Genomic DNA, 7,534 nt, shown 5'->3' with positions numbered 1-7,534 from the left:
AAAAGCTAAAATCATTGGCAAATGATAAAATAAATAAAAACCAAACAAGTGTGCTATTATTTGAAAAGAGCCAACTTCAAGGGTGTGACCATCAACACAGCAGCCAGACTCCGATTAATGACTGAACACAAATCTTCAAGCCACACTCCAAAATTTTGAGAAAAGTCTTGACAGTAAAGGTTATTATAAGAGGACCGAGTCTGGTGTGTGATTTTTAAAGAGTATACATGAATGTGATGTTCAAGTGTCCACAAACTATTTCCTAAAAGCATTGCTATTGAAAATCTGTCCAAAAGCAGACTTCGAATCATTATTTAGACAGTCATTTCAATTAAGAATGTTTTCAGTAACCGATCACATGTAACATAAAATAAATGGTTGAACATTTGAGAGCTCCTATCTACCCAGGCCTTTAGAAAAGTAATCAGAAATGATGACAATGACAAACTACTTGTAAAGCATGATAAACACTTTTTCTTTTACATTTGTCTCTCATCCTGTTTTTTTTTTTTTTTCTTTTTTCTGTCTAGAGACAAACGCTAGAGTCATGACTTTACACTGTAAGAAACTGCATTGAAACTGAATATGTAGTCTTTCCCCTCAGGTCATCAAGAGCGTGCCAAGGGACATTTAATCAACAACATCCTTGATATCTGAGTCTCTCAAATAAAAGATTAAGCTCTCCAAACTTATTAGAAGACTAGAATACTAGAATTGGTGGTAAGGCAATGTTATAAGTCTAGACTTATGATGTGTAAAGGGTCATGTGAGGGCTAAAAAGAAAATAAAATTTAATCTCCTACAAATTCATTCTATTGATTTTAACCAGCAGTATCCCAGTGTGTAATTTACTGATGGTGTTTTTAGTACAGATGATGTGTTCCTCAGCTCAGGAACAGATTGTGTCTTTACAGTTTAAAGATCAGGGATGTATGCAATTAGTATACATGGGAAAAAGAGATTACACAGCAGAACTACATTCAGGAAAACCCACAGAGAGTGTGATTACTTTCAGATTAACATGTTTCTGTTGCACAGAGAGGTTGACCCTGATCGCTCTGTTCTGCACTGTAGAAAAGGACATAATTAAAGTGCTGTAGGCAGAATAAGATTAGTTGAAGGAAACTGGCATGGCAAAGAAACAAGCACAATATCTAAGTTTGTTATTATGTTGGCTTTGTAGAAGCCAACATTCTGTTTTCCTATTTAAGCTTAGACAAAAATTTATAAAATTTAATGCGGCCTAGAGCTTTCGAGCCACATGCACCAGATTCGGATATGTTGTAGACCCTGGTCTGAAGTTTGCTGCTATTACTTTTCTAAGCGATCCGAGTACCGGTACTTCCGGTACCGGGTCTCAAAGTGGCCTTTTTTCCCATAGACTCCCATTATAAACTTTGAAGGTTTATAACTCGGCAAGCTTTTGAAATATCTACACCAAACTCGGCCAGCTCCTTTAGGGTGATACTCTGAACAAAGGTTTAAATTGGTGTACCGACTGGCCTTTCGGTTGTGCCGCAGCCCCGCCCCCAAAATATGCATAATCAAAAAACTTTTTACAACATGGACATGTGACATATCAAAACACTCAGAACAATAAGGGGAACTTCCTCACATGTATTCTGATGACGTCACGTGACGTCACGTGATGTCACATGAAAATCAAAAATTAGCACAACATGGATAAGTGACATATCAAAACAATCAGCCCAATGTGGGGAACTTCCTCAGCAGTATTTGGATGATGTCACATGCTTGTCTCCACTTACCTCCAAATGTTTTGGCAACCTAGCTTTCTGTCCACTTGCCACCAAAAGCAATACTATCCCTTATGTCCACTTGCCTCCAAAAAGCACCATCCGTTGCAAATACTTGCATCGTTAAAGCCAACATCAAAGTTTGTCGTGACAAACTTTACAAATCTAGTTCATGTTGTTATTTTCATTGTGGAAAGCATTATGGCTTGGATTAAGCATTTTATAATGTCCGACCTAGGCAAACTGAAATGACGGAGAAAAGAATTGATCAGTTGATGTTCTTCTTCTGTCTCTGTAGGTGTCCTCTGGGTTTCTTCCCAAAACATGCCAGTAGATGGACTGCCTATACATGATATCCTACAATTGATTGGGGTCTCATTCATATAGTGTTCATGATCCAGTGTTCCAGTGCATAGCTGGCCCTGAAACACAGCTCAAACCTCACAACTCCACTGAGTGACATAATTCTGTAATTGTAAATAAGGAGCTCCAGCTTCTTCCACATAATACTTGGTTTTGGTGGTGATATTTGTTTTTAACCTACCCAGAATTAAGCTGTTATTAAAGATGGATGAATAAACAAAATATCACAGCAAGATTTAAATACTACCTTCTTCTCAACACTCATGCTCCATCTTACTGCGTTCTTCTTTTTGCACTTTCCTTCTCTCTGCATTTCATACCAAGTAATGAGCAAACCGAGCCAAAAAGTTGTCTCCCACAGATGAATTGTGGACATTACAGCTGCTCCAATCTGCCTGTCCTCTCAAGTACTTCCTGAAGCAATGGTGCGAGTAAAATAGTCCCAGTAGTATAAAAATCTCTACCAGACACCTTTAGTTCGACAAGGACATCTGGGAGATAAAAGTCTAACTTTTTTTTTTTGCAACTGCAGTATCTGTCATTCATATACATTTGTTATGCAGTAAAAGTCATTTGAAGAAGTTTCTACTAAAATGCTAGACACTCAGGAAGCAATAAAGTTCTGGTGAATAGGATCTTGATGCCACTGATGACCTTCAGCTGCACAATTAGTGAGACAGATTATACTTCGCACCCATACAGCACCGGTACAAAGTAATACAACCTCAATAAACTCAAGAGTTTCAATAAATTATGCCTGACAAACAAACCAATATAAGTCCAAAGATACAGTATTTCATAATATTACAAAATAGAAATCTTTGAACCTACCTCACTCTATGCACATAAACCATTCTGAGATATAGATAACGTTCAGTATAATTTAAAAATACATATTCCCATAAACTGGTCACCACTACAATATAATGTATAATGGTAACTTTTATCATTCATGCTATTACCCAATCATCTAATTATCAAAAATATCCATCATGTGGCAGCAGCGCTATGAATACATTTATGCAGATTCAGTTAAATCTTCAGATTAGATCATATTCACATCAAACACCAGAATGGATAAAAAATATGATTGATTTTAACCAGTCTTCAACTGTCCTGTTTTTGTAAGCTTTTCCCCACTGAAGACTCCTCACTCCCACTCTTGGCTAACAGGAGTGAAACCCTATGTGGTATTTTCCTGTTGTAGCAAAGCTACCTCAGATTTAACGTGATGTCTAGAATTCTTATTAGCTCGAACTAGAATCAGAAATCATGTTCAAAATGTCCCAAGTATGCTCACACATACAAAACATATTTTTGTGGTGTTGGAGAAAATGTACTGTACACAGAACATCACGGTGAGACATGCAAAATAGAAACAAGGTACAAAATAAACAAAAAAAATATGTGTTATAAGTCATATAAAAATAAGGCATAAACATGTGCAAGTAAAATGAATGTGCAAGGTATGAGGGGTGTGTGCAGTGCTGAATTAATAAGGAATTAACATATTTACATGAGATATTTACAGCATTGATCAGATGAGCAGATGAAAGCCTGGGGGGAAGAAACTGTCCTTGTGCCTGAATTTCCTGGGGCTTCGTGTTCTCTAGCACCAACCAAGATAGAATAGGTTCAAAGAGGTGGCAGGGTGTGTGGGGTCCAGAATGATTCTAACACTCTGGCCATTGTCTACCTCTGTCATCAATAAGGCATTTATGCACATAGATATACTTCACTTTGCTCCAGTCTGTGTGAACTTATGCTGAACTCAGCACATCAACACCAATGTGTCAAAGTCAACTGAAGATGTGTTGGTCAACTGAAGTAACTGTAAACCGTAACTTAAAGCTCTTTACCTTCATCTACATGATTTTATGCTTTGCATTACTGCCATTTGATTGGCTGATTAAATTATTGCATGAAATAGCAGATATGCAGATGTTCATAAAAAAGTGACCTATGAAAGTAGATCTATTCTAATTTATAAGCTTTAGCTAAATCATTGGATGCAGTAGCTCAGTGGTTAATTCACACAACAGCTTGGAAGGCTGTGAGTTTGAACCCCGAGTTCACTAACCCGCCAGTGCTGGGCCCCTGAGCAAGGCCCTTAACCCTCAATTGCTCAGCTGTATAAAATCAGATCAAATGTCTGTCGCTCCGGATAAAGGTATCTGCCACTTGCTGTACATGTAAATATATATTTATTATAGAAATCAATATAACTACAAAATGTAGGTTTTCAAATGCAAATAACTAAAGCAATAATTATAGTTTCAATTCTTCTTGAGTGCTGATATGTGCACTGAAATATACTTTGTATTCATATTCTGCATTGAACAAGAAACATTAAAGAAAATAATCTATAATTGAGTTTCTGCACTGCAGCCTTTTTGACAGCATTGCACTTTATTGGCTTTCTGTCAACCAGCATCATGAGGAAGCCACCATCAAAGACTCTTCTGTGTAAGCAGGTTGTGCCCTTTATGGAGATTCACAGATTTCACTGCCTCCTCTTTTCGGTCCTGTTCATTCATGGTAGAGTCATGTTGTCGTATTGTAGTGTATGCTGTTTATACACTGCACACAAATATTCAATTAGGTGTGTTTTTGTGAGCAGAATGCAAAGTGTTTCATTTGGATAACAGTCCAAAAAGTGTAGAAATGCAACCTTTGCACTGCAGCTGCAGTTAAAATGATGTAAAAGTATTTCATTTAGTCAAATAACCCAGATCAAGTCTTTTGCCATCCAGTATAGTTTAGCTGCAGCTGTGTGTGTGTGTGTGTGTGTGTGTGTGTTCTCATATAGCATTCCTATCACAAATCACATTCCCATACAACCACTAACAGCTTTCGTTATGATGTATCTGTTACTCATGTCTATCATGAGTTTTTATGGGGGAAGTTGTGGCCTAATGGTTAGAGAGTTTGACTCCTAAACCTAAGGTTGTGGGTTCGAGTCTCGGGCCGTGGGTTGTGGGTTCGAGTCTCAGGCCGGCAATACCACGACTGAGGTGCCCTTGAGCAAGGCACCGTACCCCCCAACTGCTCCCCGGGCGCCGCAGCATAAATGGCTTCCCACTGCTCCGGGTGTGTGTTCGCGGTGTGTGTGTGTGTTCACTGCTGTGTGTGTGCACTTTGGATGGGTTAAATGCAGAGAAAAAATTCTGAGTATGGGTCACCATACTTAGCTGTATGTCACGTCACTTTCACGTCACATCACATGTTCAATTTCTAGATTGTAGTGATGACGAGTCATAATATTTGCTTGGAAGACACTTGAAAATGAATTGTTCGGCTTGGATCCTCTTGCGCCCATTAGTAGTAATGCTGTTGTTATATAATGGTTGGTCCCACAAAAATCTGAATTTTCTATATTTCTGAACTTTGTAGAGTAGAGCTGAAGAAGATAAGTTTTGACGTTATTTGTTTGTTAGTCTTTCCTCTATGTACAATTAAAACTTGAACTGAGAGGTATGGGAATGCTTTGCGTTTCAATGGGGCTTGGATATTCATGCCAGGCAGTGGATTGGATTTCTTAGAGAAGATATTAACAACCTGCTGCATCAGTTAGTGTGTGGTGATGTAAGAGACACCTGCACTCTTGGTAAAGTGTCTGTTAGAGAATATGGGTCATGGGATCGCAGTCGCATGTAAAAACAGGTAAAAAAAAAAACCTGTACCTCCACACTTTCAAATTATTTACAATCTTTTATTGGACATAAATGCTTTTTATTAGGGTACTATTGTTTTAATTATATTGAAATACTATAAGTACAATCTTACAATAACTTTTAGAGAAATGCAGCAAGGTGGTTGGCATTTATTCTTGGCTCTGTTGACGTAACACCCAGTCAAATGCAATGTAGCAGAGAAGATTACATTTCATGGTGGGTTGCATTCCATTCTGATACTTATTCAGGATTTTACTCTTTGAAAGTAAAAGTATGGTCCCTGTTCTTCAGTCTTCAGCTATATGTTCCATTATATGTTATACACATCAAGCAACAGCAGCAGTGTAATATATATATTTTTTTATTTTGGTGTGTTTTATATTTAGTCAGTTTTTGGGTGTTAATTTGAAAGGTAGTCTCAAGGGAGCTGATCTTGTCAACCAGAAAGCAGAGCTGAACTAAACTACAATATAAACCTTCTGCTGTGTGTATTGTATTGTAAAATGTGCTAGGAAAACAACCGATACCCTAATCGGTTTCACCCAATAATTTCAGGGGAATTAATGTGTGCAATATGGACAGAAATGTGAAAAGCTAAATTAGCATGACAGACTAGTGTTATTTGTTATTGCATCATAAAAGGTATGAAACTATCATCAGAGGCGTCAGTGCTAGAGGGAATAGGACTGACTACCCAGAGTCTGAAGGTGTGGGTGGCTCTCAAGGGGCCTGAACTAAAAAAATTGGTATTTTCAAAAGACTGGAAAGAAGCCAATAAAGTCTGTATTTTTTTAGGACTCCAGAAATGGATATCATCTACCAATTTGCAAATTCAGAGCATGTAGAGCTTTGCAGACTACTGTTACAACACTGGTTGATAAGAGGAGCAGGTGGGTGTTCGCCAGGCTTGAGGCATTTCCACATTCATATTCATAAAATCAGGATTTTTTTTTACGAGGGTAAAAGTGTAAATATGCTTGTGTGCCTCTTTTCCCTACTGAATTCCTTTGTATATCAAGTAAAGGCTAGTCCACACTCACACAAGCAAGTAAATTATGTAATGTGTGCGTTCTTCTTTCCACTAAAGCATTACAGTTTTTTAATCTTCACTTTAGTCATTGATATATATATATATATATATATATATATATATATATATATATATATATATATATATATAATATAATAATAATATACATATTATATTCTATTATAATAATTTTTATAGACTTTGATGTTGACATGTTTTCCTCATTGAAGAACACTTATTTACCACTTCATAGATTATTCAACCGTTTCATAACTCTTGACTACAGTCTAGGGCCATTTGTTTATATCCACTAGTTTTAATTAATATACTCATCCTAACTTTTGCATCCAAGCCTGTATAAGTCTTGAAAATTGAATATAAATAATAATAATTGATAACATAACCGTTACGGTCCTAAGCAATACTGATGACTTTGAATTTTTGCAATAAACCATTATGTATGTTATGTATGATATGACCGTTATGCATGATTTATATAATCATGAAAAAAAGAGGACCGCCCATTTCTATAAATGAGTACTGCATGATTATAGCTCTTATAATTTGGCTGCTGGTCATCATTTTAGTTTTATTTTATCTCCAGCAAAAAACAGTACTAGGTACATTGTAGGAGACCTTAGTAATGATAATGTGCTGTTTCTTGTGTCATCCAATAAGATACATATTAGTGCCAGTAAATTTCTTTTTAT

Source organism: Tachysurus vachellii, chromosome 9 (assembly GCF_030014155.1).
Source record: "Tachysurus vachellii isolate PV-2020 chromosome 9, HZAU_Pvac_v1, whole genome shotgun sequence".
NCBI lineage: Eukaryota > Metazoa > Chordata > Actinopteri > Siluriformes > Bagridae > Tachysurus > Tachysurus vachellii.
Note: the sequence above shows the minus strand (reverse complement) of the source record.